The sequence below is a fragment of the Protopterus annectens genome, chromosome 12.part0 (assembly GCF_019279795.1).
Source record: "Protopterus annectens isolate FY-2018-M chromosome 12.part0, PAN1.0, whole genome shotgun sequence".
Taxonomy (NCBI): domain Eukaryota; kingdom Metazoa; phylum Chordata; order Ceratodontiformes; family Protopteridae; genus Protopterus; species Protopterus annectens.
Genome location: NC_056746.1, coordinates 49,091,550 through 49,106,960, shown reverse-complemented (window position 1 = coordinate 49,106,960; position 15,411 = coordinate 49,091,550).

Here is a 15,411-nt window from a genome sequence, read left to right as displayed (position 1 = left end):
GCCATCCGTTTGGAGTTGGCAACGTGTGGAATTGAAATCTGTATCCCTGGGACACTATATTTAAAACCCATTTGTCTTGGGTTATAAGTTGTCAGTTTTCCTCCCAAAGGGGCAGCTAATAGGTAAGTGCTTGGTAATTTTAAAGGAAAGTCATTGAGACTGTTTACCATAGGGAGGTGTCTTGTTGTTTCCAGATTTGGAAGCGGAGGCACCCCATTGCTTAGTTCTGAAAGTCCCTTGGGACTGAAATCTGGTTCTTTTGGAATGTCTGGGTTTGGCTTGAGTGGCTCTGGAAGGAATTGGAAAGGGCCAATTCCTAATAGGCCAGTGCCTACTAAATCTTGGAAGTTGTACTTGTAAGAAATTTTTCACAGTTTGCATAGATTTAGCTTTATCTTCCATATTTTTTAAAACTTTTTCAGCCTTATTGCCAAATGGTCCTGCTGCAAAGGAGCATCCAACAATTTTGCTTTAACATGATCAGGCAAAGATTGCTCCTTAAGCCAAGCATGCCTTCTAAGCACAGACCCAGTAACAGCAGCCCTGCAGGAGGCCTACAAAGAATCAAAACCACATTACAAAGTATGTTTTCCAACTTGTTCAGCTGAATGCAATAAATCCTGTAAATCTTTATTTTCTGCACAATCTGAAATCAACATTTTCTGTTTAAGCAGTCCCATGATATGCTGTTGATATTTTAGCATATTAAATTGAGAGTTTAAAGCCCTGATTGCCAAGGTTGCAGAAGTATAAACCTTTTTACCCCATGTGTCCAGCGCCCTGGAGCCTGTATCAGAAGGGATAGGATGTTTAGCAGTAGAAGCCTTAATGCCCTTGTGCCCCTGAGAAATGGTTTCTGGGTCCACAACAGGATTTTTGAAAAGGAATTTGTGGGAGTCGGGAACTCTGTAGTATGTCTGGCTTACAAGGAGCCAGAGAATCAGGGGCCATACTGGATTCTGAAAACCTCAACAATGTCTAGTACAGGAGGTATAGCCAAAGGCCTATGCTGAGGAAGAAGGAAATCCCTAAACCTCTTCTTAGATTCAGAAAAATCCTGACTTTCCCAGTGGAAATGCTCCCTTAAGGTATGCAAAGTTTCCCCAAAAGAAAATCCTCAGGGGGAAAAGCAGAAGGAATGGAATCCTCTGCATCAGGGTCCTCATAAGTAGGTATGGACAAATCTTGTTCATTAGAAGAGTCGGAAGAAACAGAGTCCTGTTTGGAAGATTCATAGTCAAGTTCAGCCCTAGGCTTCTTAGAAGAGGGGGTTGACTACCCTTGATTAGAGTGATTAAATCTTCAGCCATTTTGATCATTTGTTTTTTAGGCATAGGGACCTGAACATGCGGCCTGACCGTCAGTTTTTTAGACGTAGATTGAGATTTTGGCCTTAAAATTGAAGGTGGTGTCGGTTTAATATACAAATCTGTAGGCCTGAATGCACCCTCAGAAGCCGGTGCCTGCACAGCGGCTTTGGACCCATCCAAGGTAGAGACATCTGTGGGTTCCATAGGTCAAGTATCTCCCGGCATACCATACTCCGAATGGGTCTCAGTAGAGGCCTGCGAATCAGAAGTAGCGGGTATCGGGCTGCGAAAGCACCTCACTGAGTACTGGTGAACTGGCTTAGAAGTGTCGTTGGCAGTTTTGGATCTCAATGGCCTTTGTCTTTTTCTTTGCGTTTTTTCGGTAATCCGGTAGTCGGATGGCTAACCGACATTTCTGGGTAATTAAACCAAGAACCGAAATATTTAGAAGCAAAAATGTACTGATGACGGATAGTGCGCTGATTAAAGCACAAAACCGACAGCAAGATGCTTCGTGGTCAGGGCCTAGGCAAGGTATACAGTACAAATGGAAATCTTTGAGGTATTTGCTTTCCACAAGTAATACAATTAACTTTTACTGGCATCGGTAAGGAACAAGAAAAAGTTTCCTCAACGGGATACTTGGCTTTAAGTTGAATACTTTGGTTCTGAAAAAATTTCAGGAGTTGGCCGACTGGCACTTGCGAACTGCTTCTGCTTTGGTCACCGCACTGCAAGAAAGACTGATGTAATGGCATCAGCTGCATGTTTTATACCCCTGACAACTTGACGTCATGGAAGAAGGGACAGCAACCGACGCAGTACCCAAGACTTTGTTAATTAGGCCGACTGAGGGCAACCTGCCAGCAGATTACCCAAATGTAATAACTGCAACAGTGAAACATGAAGAACATCCTTAACCTATCTATTGAGCTGCCAGTTTTCTTCCCAGATTTCCAAAACAAGGGAGAATATTCGCTATATCTTCCAGATGTTCATAGTTACATTTCTTCTTGCACAGAACTTCAGAATTTAGGAAATCAGTTCAGCTGTTTATAGCATACTCGGACATTAGAAAAGGTCAACCAGTTTCCAAAGTTACCTTATCTAGATGGTTTACATTCTGCATGTCCTACAGCTACACCTCCTAAGAGTAGAGCTCTTCCATTCCCTGTTAAAGCTCATGCCATAAGGTCGATAGCTACATCAACAGGTTTCCAACCAAGGTTACCTTTGGATGACATCTGTGGGTTCCTATTATATAATCTAAGACTCAGTCCTTCGAATGCATCTTGATTGAACTTGAAAACACAAAATAGCAAAACAGCAGATAAGCAATTTCTTTCCCTGGGAAAGAAATTGCTTGGCCGCCTCCGTTACTTTGCAGTTTTCCTCACTGTAGTGGGATCTTGGAGTTGGTATAAAGTAGGGGGGGTGTGGGGGCACAGCCCCCCACTTTACGCAATGTTTTGAAATTTTTATTTTTTGTGGAACTGTTCCAAGTGTTCAGGATTGTAAGCTTTCACTTATATGGGTTCGATAAATCAGCATTCGCTTTTTTAAGAATTCACTGATTTAATATAGACCCGCAGCTATGTGGGTGAAACCTCATACCTTTATTACTCATTACAAAGTGGATCTTACCTGTAGGAATAGAGCCTCTCTTGGTTCTGTGGAATATATTCCCATGAGGCACGCAAGAGTCAGTTTTTTTGGGACTCAGTCCCATCAGTGAGAATAAAGGCGAGATTGACAACAACACATGAAGTTATATACTTACCATAATGTTCCATGTGTGTTGTCCTTCTTGATCTTTATTCTCACCCCCATACCCCCTTCCTTTACTCTTGGGAGACAGAGTAATTATTGGATTTGCAGATCTCCATAGCCTCAGAAATACTGCCTTGGTTTACTTATCTATATACTCTTATGTATACACACGCACATGAATGGAGTCTTTTTTTTTAATTTGTATGAGTCAGAGGCAAACAAGAGCTTAGCAAGCTAGGGAACTGCATTATGGGTAGGGAAGGATGCCCACAAACTTTGCTCAATACCTCAAGCTTTCGGAAAGGCCGAGACCCATCAGTGAGAATAAAGGTTGAAATGGACAGCACACAAGGAACGTTCTTTTTTTTCCCTCCTTAGTAATCCATCCTTTATACCTAAAGTGGCTACTGAATCAAATATCAGTCAGACTATACAGTTACTAGATGTTCATCGTGCATACAGCTGCAGTAATCACAGATGGGTTCTCTGCTGTCAGGCGTGTCCTCGGTTGGCCGAATTCCAAAGTCTAGGTCCGGCGTCGGTTGTCGCTTTCTCTCCTGACGTCAGTGAGGCCGGAGTATATAAGACACAGCCAACGCCATGTTCTTCAGTCTTTTTTTGCCGCGCGGTGCCCGAAGCAGAAGCAGTTCGCAAGTGCCGGTCGGCCAGCTCCTGAATTATGAAAAATTGGAAACCGAAGTCTTCATTAAAGCTAAGTACCCCGTTGGGGAAACTTTTCTTGCCTCAGACCGATGTCAGAAAAAGTTAATAATTGTATTTCTTGTGGGAAGCAAATACCGCATAAGGATTTCCATTCCCTCTGCATACCTTGTTTAGGCCCAGACCACGACGTCTCGGGCTGTCGCTTTTGTGCTACTTTCAATAAACGCTCTATTAAGCGTCGGGCGGAGTTCGCCCAGCACTTTTTTGGTAAAGAATTTGATTATAAAATGTCGTCGGAGACTCCGACTACCGTTTTGTCCAAAAAACGCAAGGACAAGGACCGACACCACGCCAAAACCGGCTACACGTGGTCCGGTTCTTAGCGAGATGCCTTTGCAGTCCCTGACTACCGACGACACTCATTTGGCGGTGTCCTCTGTACCTGAGACCGCAGGTACCTCGGCCCTTTCCCAGACTACAACCACCAAAGCCATTACGAATGTTGAGCCTTCTAATGTGGACAGGTCCACTTCCACCCATGGTGTCTTTAGACCCTCATCTTCCTTTTCTATTAAGGCCTTTACTAAATCCAAATCAGCCAGGCATCCCAAGAGGCCTGTTGCACAGGGTCCTTCTCCAGGCCCCATGCCTAAAAAACAGATGCTCAAAATGGCTGAGGATTTAATTACTCTAATCAGGGGTCTCAGCCCCCTCCAGACAAGAGACCCAGAGTGGAGGAAGATTCTCCCTCTTCTGATCAGGGCTCCATTTTATCAGAACATTCTGATGTAGAGGAACACTCTTACTCCCCTTTTGAAGATTCGGATGCAGAGCAGTCCATTCCTTCTGTATCTCCTCCTGAGGATTTTTCCTTTGGGGAAACCTTGCACACTTTGAGGGAACACTTCCACTGGGAAGGCCAAGACTTTTCTGATTCAAAGAAAAGACTTAGGGAATTTCTTTTGTTACCTCAACACAGACCTCTGGCGATACCTCCTATTTTGGACATACTTGATGATGTTTATTCAGAGGCTTGCCTTAACCCGGATTCCCTGCCTCCTGCACCAGTCAAACCTGATAGGTACTACAGAGTTCCTAACTCTCACCAATTTCTCTACAAAAGCCATAATGCTGACCCTGAAACCATTTCTCAAGGCCCCAAGGGATCGAAGGCCTCTACTGCCAAGAATCCACTTCCTGCCGAAAGAGAGTCAAGATCCTTAGAAAGGTGGGGGAAAAGGTATATACCTCGGCCACCCTAGCCATGAGGGCCTCAAATTGTCAGTTGCATATGCTTAAATATCAACAGTTCCTGTTATCACAATTAAGGAATAAAATGTCTCAACCTGAACAACCAGATTTGAAGGAGTTGCAGGATATGATGCATAGTGCAGAGCAAGTGGGTAAACACACCTTACAATGTGGCTATGATGCCCTAGAGGCCTCAAGTAGAGCTGCTGCTACAGGATCAGTCATTCGTAGATATGCCTGGCTTAGGGAACAAAGCTTGCCTGATCATGTGAAAGCTAAACTTCTAGATGCTCCTTTACAAAAGGATGTGCTGTTTGGTACTAATGCTGAGGAGATATTACGGAAAATGGAAGAAAAAGCCAAATCTATGCAAACTGTCAAAGCTTTTCTACAGGTACAACCACCATGTTTTAGCAGAAATTGGCCTTCAAAAAACTGGTCCTTTCCAGCCACTGATCAGCCCCAAAGAGGTAGATACAGACGCACAAGGGGCAGAGGGCAATCACAAGGATCATATAGAGGCCGACAATGGCAAACTCCAGCACCAAGAGGTGGCGAGGACAGTGCACAACAATACAGGAAGCAAACCCAATGACTCCCTCATTTCCATGCCAAGCAAGTCTCAGCTGGCAGCACCTTTGGGAGGAAAGCTGGCATTATTTACAAGAAATTGGCATATTGTCACAACAGACAAATGGATCCTGGACGTTATAAACAGAGGCTACAAATTTCAATTCCACACACTTCCAAAAATGAGAGTCATGCCAAACCTGCCACACAATCAAAGGGCAGAGGCACAACTACAAATTTCAAAGCTCATAGGCATGAGGGCTATTCAAGAGGTACCTACTCACGAACAAGGTCAAGGTTTTTATTCCAGACATTTTCTGGTACCAAGGAAAGGAACCGACTGGAGACCCATTTTGGACTTATCCATCCTAAACACATTTTTACTAGTACCAAAATTCAAGATGCTCACATTACAGCAGCTTCTTCCCATGCTGGGCAAGGAGTTTTGGCTGGTAACATTGGACCTCAAGGAGGCATACCTGCATGTCCCAATCAGACAAAGCTGCAGAAGATACCTCAGATTTCTTGCAGGTTCAATCCACTATCAATTCTCTGCATTGCCCTTTGGCTTATCTACTGCGCCCAGAGTATTCACAAAATGCCTGGCATCAGTGATTGCCTACTGCAGACTTCAAGGGATACAAATTTACCCTTATTTGGACGACTGCCTGATCCAAGCGGACAGCAAGCACATACTTCTGGAACATCTGGCCTATGTAACACGGTTACTGCATTCTCTGGGATACACAATCAACAAAGAGAAATCCAGGCTAACACCATCTCAGAAAATAACCTTCCTGGGTGCCAACTTGGACACAAACACCCAGATGGCCTACCTTATGCCAGAAAAACAGGGGCAACTAACTCAGTACTTCAAAATACTAGCAAAATGTACCAGGCTTACTGCAAGGAAAACCCTGCAGGCTCTGGGCTTCATGGCATCTTGCATTCTTTTAATCCCATGTGCAAAGTTGCATATGAGGAAACTTCAATGGTACCTAAAAAACCTATGGTCTCAACACAGTCACAGTTTGGAAACAATAATACCACTACTTCCATGTCTGCAAAAGGAATTTCTATGGTGGGCCCAAGCATGTCAAGCAAACACAGGTCTTCCATTCTGCAAGCCTCAAGCAAATCAAGTCATCACAACAGACACCTCAGATTACGCCTGGGGGGCGCACATGACAGACAGGTGCATTCAGGGCAAATGGTCCCAAAAGGAAAAGCACCTTCACATCAATCAAAAAGAAATGCTAGCAGTAATAAATGCAATTACAGCTTTCAAGGACCTCCTGCATCCAGGACAATTACTGATAAGAACAGACAACACCACAGTAATGTGGTACATAAACAAACAAGGAGGAACACATTCATACCACTTGTGCAGACTAGCCATGACTCTTTGGAACTTGGCTCTGGAATGGCAAATCGAACTTCAAGCACAGTACTTGCCAGGATTGGAAAACACACTGGCAGACAATCTAAGCAGAAATATGACAGATCCACACGAATGGAAGTTGCACCCTCAGGTGTTTACAGAGATAATCCAAGTGTGGGGGAGGCCAGACATAGATCTTTTTGCCTCCCACAGGAACCATCAATTGGAAAAGTTTTGTTCGAGGACCTTTCATCCAAAGGCCTGGAGAGTGGACGCCCTTTCATTCAGTTGGACAGCATGGACAGTTTACGCTTTCCCACCTCTGCCTCTACTGCCCAAGGTGCTCCTGAAAACAAGAGCAGACAGACCAAAGATGATACTGATTGCTCCAGATTGGCCAAGGCAACACTGGTACCCACTCCTGAGAAGCCTAACACATACTCCTCCCTGGTCCCTACCTCTAATGCCTCTTCTGCTGACTCAGCACAACTACAAAACTCTTCACAGTCAGCTGAAAACGCTCAATTTCGCTGCATGGAAAATTCCTTAACACCACAACAGACCCTACTCTCCAAGGAGGTGCAGGATGTCATTTTGGAGGCCAGAAGGCCATCTACTAGAAAGGCTTACTCCGCAAAATGGAAACGGTTTTGCTCTTGGAATGAGAAAAGGCCAGGACCCTAGAAAACTGAATTTGCCTCAGGTATTACAGTATCTAGCTGAGCTGCTGAACAGTGGACTCTCATTTTCTTCCATAAAAATCCATGCCTCAGCCATTTCTGCAGAATTCAACACGGATCCTCCCTTATTTTCTCACCCACTCTTACGACAGTTCCTCAGAGGGGCTAAGAATATAAGACCACCAAGGAAACAACCAATACCAGCCTGGGATCTTAATTACATTCTAGAAAAATTAACATTGCCTCCTTTTGAACCAGCTGCCTCAACAGATTTGCAATATTTGTCCTGGAAAACAGCCTTCCTTCTGGCCATCACTTCAGCTCGTAGGGTTTCTGAACTACAGGCCCTCATGGCGGTGCAGCCCTTCCTCATCTTCCATCAGGACAGGGTTTCCCTTCATACCAACCCGTCATTTATGCCTAAAGTGGTATCCAGGGTAGCTTTAAACCAAGCCATACACTTACCTACCTTTTATCCCAATCCTCAAAACAAAGGGGAAAGGCTGCTACACTCCTTAGACATCCATAGGCAGCTATGTTATTATTTGGACAGAACAAAGTCCTTCAGGAAATCAGAACAGCTTTTTGTGTCCTATGCTGTAGGGGCCCAAGGGAAGCCAGTTACCAAGCAGACAATTTCAAAGTGGATAGGCCACTGCATACGGTTTTGTTATTCATATCATGGGAAATCTGTTCCCACAGGCATCAGATCCCACTCCACCAGGGCCACAGCTACCTCTACAGCCTTCCTCAGAGGAGTTCCTACCAAAGATATTTTGGAGGCAGCCACTTGGAGTTCTGTACATACCTTCACAAAACACTACCACCTGCCTTTATATTCCAAAACTAGAGCAGGCTTTGCCACTGCTGTGTTGCAGGGCATTCTGGCTCATCCCAGTTCCACCTAGTACCTACCACCCTGTGCGTAGCTTTGGGACTCTACCCATCTGTGATTACTGCAGCTGTATGCACGATGAACATAGTACAGTTTTGTACCTACCATAAATGTAGATGTTCGAGTGCTAATACAGCTGCAGTGCAGGTTACCCTCCCTCCTTCCCCACTTGGTAAAGGCATGGGGCCTAACCCCCTCTTCATACAACCTGACTGGGTTATCCTTCTATGGTTTATTTGCTTGCAACTACTGATTTTGGATTATATTGCATTGCAAGTGTATATATATATATATATATATATATATATATATATATATATATATATATATATATATAGATATAGATATATATATATAGGGGCACCTGACATCTGGGGCAAGAAAGACTGAAGAACATGGCGTCGGCTGTGTCTTATATACCCCTGCCTCACTGACGTCTGGAGAGAAAGCGACAACAACTGACGCCAGACCTAGACTTTGGAATTTGGCCGACCGAGGACCCGCCTGACGGCAGAGAACCCATCTGTGATTACTGCAGCTGTATTAGCACTCGAACATCTACATTTATGGTAGGTACAAAACTGTACTTTTTCTTCCCCAATTACTCCAGTAAAGAGGGAGTATATGTTGCATGTTTATCGGCAACTATGTTTCTATCTTCACAAGACCAAACAGTTCAGGAAATCAGATCAGTTATTTGTTTCCTTTTCACCTAATCACCTGGGATATGTAGTAATGAAGGAGACTCTTGCAAAGTGAATTCTAATTGCATTTCTTTAATATGTGATAAGAACAGTCTGAAACTGTCTACTTCCTCTAAAGCCCATTCAGCTAGATATATAGCCACATCAACTACTTTTCATCCAGAATCTCTGTTGATGACATCTGTGCAGCATCCACTTGGCCTAAATTCCATACATTTGTGACTCGTTCCAAATTGGACATGGTCTCCAGAAGCAGAGCTTGTTTTGGTTTGACAGTGCTCTGGCATATCCTTCCTTGATGCCACTTGAGAGAATGTAGCTGGGGACTCTGACCCATACGTGAATCAGGACGAGATGGATGACATCAGATTTTTAAGTTATGTACTTGCCATAACTTGGTATCTGTGTTGTCCATTCTCATTGTGATTCACCTTACCTCCCATCCATCCCCCGGCCGGAGATAATTTTCTGGAGGATCTGTGAAGCATTTCTAGAAACTTTTGATCTGATGCTGTCAGTCTTCATTCTGTCATAATGAATGGGGTTTGTATCCGATCCTTTGGATCTAACTCTGTCGATGTTACAGCTCGCAGCCACCAGATTTCTTGAGCTTCTCCTTTACCCACAATGAACCCCGCCAAATCCCTCCGATCTCATTTACTGCTTCTAGCTAATAGACATGGTCTACCAGTCTCTCTCAAGTGCATTAGATTAATTTTTTTCCTAACTAAACAATTTTCTGTCCATAATTTACCTTGTATCCCTTTAGTCTCTGCTTTTTACTGTTTGTGATTTACAGTTTTTCCTCCTTTCCTTTTTTATCTCCCTTCCCCTTATAACTTCATTGCATTCCTGACATATCATTGTTCATATTTCCTTGCCGCCTCTTCTCTACTGAACTTGAGGGTTGTAATCTTTTCATCTGTTTTTTCTTCCGGTCTCCTCCGTACTTAGCACTACTAGATACTGTCATTACTCTAACTCTTTTTCTTACAACTTGGTCATAGTTCTAACCATTGATGATATTTCTCCTTCAGCCTGTTTTTTAAAAATGTCAGACATACACTCCCTTTGTGTATACTGCCTGGGTCCACTGCACTTACAGGAAGATTGCTTGATTTGTCATGGATTCAATCTGGGAGCCTTAACAGAATGTAAAAATAAATTGGTATTAAAAGCTATCCTTCCTCCTCCTTTTGGAGAAGCCCATATCCCAGTCTCCAAAGTAGAAGCGTTCCACCTCATCAAAATCTTCCTCTGGCTGTTCACGGAAATGAAGTGCTAAACATCCAGTCTCAACCCCAGATAAGAAAAAGATGAAACTTTTGGATCTGAGTACTCCTTCAGATCTTACGACTTCAAAACCAATTACAATGGGTCCTGCTTGAATCATGGTCAGATCAGACACAACCACCAGTGTTTCTGTATTGTCCTCAAACTAGATACTGTCCATCGGTTGACCCAGTACCAGACAAGCTTCCATCTCCCTTTTTGCAGAGACCAGCAATTCCCCTCCATTTATTCTGCTTGTTCTTCTAGAAGTCTGACAGATGAAGATGTGGAAAGAGTGGTGAGGAAGATTCTCTCAGCTCATGGGCAGATTGGTTTCTCTTGGTGCCTACCTCTCCATGTCATGTAGTCTGACCTTCCAGCACACCACCCCTGCAAGTTCCTCCTTTAACTCCATTTGCTGTTGTAGAGTTTCAGGTTCCCAGTTATCTGGATCTGTCCGTCTTGGATCTGACATCTTCTCTGAGACCACCTATCTTTTTTGATCAAGAGAGCTCTTGGAGCCAAAGCCTGCCAGGTCCAGGGTGCAGCATGTGTCTTGAATGTTTTCTGAACCATCTCTGCTCCTTGGCACCTCAGCACTGGACAGTTCAACTCTGGCTTTCTCCTCGGGGGTGGTGCCAATGGATCGGAGGGAGGTGACAATTTGGAAACCTGGTTTCTTGGATCAGAGCTCCTCTCTGGCTCCTTCAAGCTCTGCCTTCATGGCTGCAAAGAGAGTGTTCACTGCCTCTGCAGCCCTGATGGAGCCTCCCCCCTTGGATCCTACCCATTCCAAGATGCCCCAGTGTCTGGAGCCTCAACTACTCTTCCACAGGGACATCCTGTACAAAAACCTCAGGTTTTCTCTCTGAGAATCTTGATTTCCTCTGAGACTTTCCCAGAACATCCCACTGAGGAAGTTCCCAGGAAAAGGATGTGTAAGAGGAAGCACCCAGGAAAAGGATGTGTAAGAGGAAGCACACAGACTTCCCACAGAAGTTTGTCACTGAAGAACTGGATTTTGACAAAGGCAAAGGGTCTCCATGGTCACATCCTTAAGATGTTCCCTTTTGAGATGTACCAGAGATCCTGAAACAGGTGGCTGGACATCTTTCAACCCTACACTGGAGAAATCTATTCTCCTAGAGGATTTCAGTACAGGACCCTCTACTTCCTGGGTGTGTCTGCCTGCTGACGAGCTTGTAGACATGATCTCTAAGCAGGCATGGAAGGAGCCTGACTCCATAGAGCCAATACCTCATTGACCGGGCAGGATAATGGCACCATCTGCAGACAGTTTTGTGGGAAAGGGGTTCCAGTTGATGCCATGGTCACTGCGGCAGCACCAAAGAAGGGAACTAGCTGACAAGGATTCCACTGTCCACCCCACCCCCAGCAGGGAGTCTGGGCGATGGGCAGACTGGGAAAGCATGTCTTTGCTTCAGTGACTTTTGCATTATGATCACTGAACTATCTGTTGCATTTTAGACTTCAGAGAGATTTGACAAAAGAGTTATCAAATACTTTCTCTGGAACTATATCTGCAGAAATTAAGAATTCGATAACTTCTCAGTTGGGAACCCTACAGGCTATTTCTAATAGTTCCATGAGGTTAATTTCCAACATAGCAGAAGGAACCACAAGAGCTGCGGGTTCAGGCATTTCCATGAGGAGACATAACTGAATGTGCTTATGCGACTTTGCAGAGCCATTGAAGTCCAATTTTGTCAATGCTTCCTTTGACAGAACAACACTTTTTGGGCCCTAAAGTGAAAGAAATGCTTTCCAGTTGTGAGAGAATTTTTCGGCTCCCCAGAGATCCTTCTACAGGAATCAGTGTACTGGCTGGAAAATGTGGTTCAAGAAACCCCAAGGTCCATTCCATGACATGGAGGAAGTGCCCCCCCAAGGCAGAGGGGGGAACTCCAATGGACATCATCGCCCTCTTGGCAGAGGAGGCCCGCAAAGCCACAGTTCAGAAGAATCTTTCTTTGATAAAACCCTACCAGCACTCCTGAATGGAGGCCAAACTGTCCAACTTTGGAGACAGTCCGGGGAAGATTGTACCTGCATCAGAGAACCTGGCTAGAATTAAAAGATACTTGGGTGTCGAGGATTAAAGCCAGAGGTCCGGCGTCAGCTGTTCAGTCATGCTCCCTGACGTCAGAGCGCCAGGAGTACAAAGCTGGCAGCCGACGCCATGTTCTCCAGTCTTTCTTGCCGTGCGGTGAAAGCAGTTCACAAGTGCCGGTCGGCTGACTCCTGATATTTTTTCGTGCTTCAGTCCGAAGACTTACTACTACTTCTCAAGCTAAGTACCCCGTTGGGGAAACTTTTTTCTTGCTCCAGTCCGATGTCAGAAAAAGTTAATTGCATTTCTTGTGGGAAGCAAATACCTCATAAGGATTTCCACTCTTACTGTACTCCTTGTTTAGGCCCTGACCACGACGTAGCTAGTTGTCGGTTTGGTCCTAGATTCAACCAACGTACGATTAAGCAGAGGTACGATTTTGCTTTTCACTACTTTGGCAGGTGATTTAATTATAAAATGTCATCGGACACACTTCCGACTACCAGAGTTCACAAACGATGCAAGGATAAGGACAGGCCTCCGAGGTCCAAATCAGACGATGTTTTACAAGTAGAGCCAGCTACAGGTTCGCCAGTCAGTGAGGCGCTTTCGCAGCCCCTGTCGTCAGCCATTTCAGAACCGATTGCCGAAACGGACTCCCACAAGCAGCCAACTAGGCCTTTGAGTACTCCAGCTGCAGGACCTTCGGACAATGCTCCCTCAGATGGGTCCGGAGCCGCTGTGCAGGTACTGGCTTCAGAGGGGGTTTTCAGGCCTACACAGCTTCTGATAAAGGCAAAGGCTCCTCCTAAATCTAAGACACCAGCCCAGGCCTCTTCTGATCCGGGACCCAAATCTCAGAAACAGCTACTTAAAATGGCGGAGGACTTACTAACCATGATTAGGGGTTCACATCCACCTCCAGACAAAAGGCCAAGGCAAGAATTGGATTATGAATCCTCTGATCAGGCATCTATTTCTTCAGTGTCTTCCTCTGAACAGGAATATACTTTCCCTCCATATGAGGATTCTGATGCTGAGGAATCCATTCCATCAGCTTCTCCCCCTGAGGATTTTTCTTTTGGGAAACTTTACATGACATGAGGGAACATTTTCATTGGGAAGGACAGGAGTACTCTGAATCTAAGAGAAGGCTTAGGGATTTTCTTCTTCCCCAACATAGACCCCTGGCTATTCCTCCTATTTTGGATATTGTGGATGATGCCTTTTCTGAGGCTAATTTAACTCCTGACTCCTTTCCTCCAGCCCCTGCTAAGCCTGACAGATATTACAGGGTCCCTGACTCCCACCAGTTCCTTTACAAAAATCCTACTGCTGATCCAGAAACCATTTCTCAGGGTCCTAAGGGGGTTAAGGCCGCCTCTGCTAAAAACCATATTCCGACGGATAAGGATTCTAGAGCTTTGGAGAGATGGGGCAAAAAAGTGTACACTTCTGCTACTTTATTTATTAGGGCTTTAAATTGTCAATTTCATATGCTAAAATATCAGCAAGTTCTACTGTCTGTTATGAAACAAAAGCTGGGTACCATTTCTGCATGTGCAGATAATAAGGAATTACACGGTTTGATGCATGCTACTGAGCAGGTGGGGAAGCATGGCTTACACTGTGGTTTTGATGCCTTAGAGGCTTCATGCAGGGCGGCTGCCTCTGGCACAGTCATTAGAAGGCATGCTTGGTTAAAGGAACAAAACTTACCTGATCAAGTGAAAGCAAAGTTACTGGATGCTCCTATTCAGCATAATGTTTTGTTTGGGTCTAAGGCTGAAGAGGTGAAAAAGAAAATGGAGGATAAGGCAAAATCCATGCAAACGGTTAAGGATTTCTTACAAGTTCAGCCCCCAAGATTTAGCAGAAATTGGCCAACTAAAAATTGGTCCTTTCCCAGCTCGGACAGGCCTCAGAGGGGTAGATATAGGCGCTCCAGAGGGAGGGCCCAAGCACAGACCTCTTACAGACCTAGATAGTGGAGTGCTTCCACCCCCAGGGGTGGAGAGGACAGACCTCAATCTTATAGAAAACAGGCTCAATGACTCCCCCTGCATGGCTCCAGGAACTTCTCTCCTGGAAGCCCCTCTAGGAGTAAAACTCTCTCTGTTTCAACAAAATTGGACTTGCATAACCCAAGACAAGTGGGTTCTGGGTGTAGTTTCAAGAGGTTACAAATTCCACTTTCATACCTTGCCAAGACCTAACGGATGGCCAGACCTACCAAAACACCAGTGGGCAGAGGCATTAAACCAGGCGGGATCCCTCATGGCTATGAGGGCCATAGAACTGGTTCCGCAATCAGAGATGGGACAAGGCTTTTACTCAAGGCTCTTTCTAGTTCCCAGAAAACAAAATTCATGGAGACCCATCCTGGATCTGTCAGTCTTAAATACTTTCCTGGAGATACCAAAGTTCAAGATGCTTACTCTGCAGCAGCTCCTGCCAATGTTGAGCAAAAATGCATGGATGGTGACATTGGATTTAAAGGAGGCTTACCTACACATCCCTATCAGACAGGAGTGCAGGAAAATACCTCAGGTTCAAGTCCTGCTCGAAACATTACCAATTATCTGCGCTGCCCTTTGGCTTGTCTACTGCGCCCAGGGTCTTCACGTGCCTGGCACCAGTAGTAGCTTATTGCAGACTCAAGGGAATTCAAATTTACCCTTATCTGGACGACTGCCTTATTCAAGCAGACAGCAAGGATGTCTTACTCCAGCACCTGGAATTTGTTCAAAATCTACTCAAGTACCTGGGATTCACTGCGAACATAAGTCAAATTTGACACCCACACAACAGATAGCTTTTCTGGGTGCTCTGCTAAACACAACA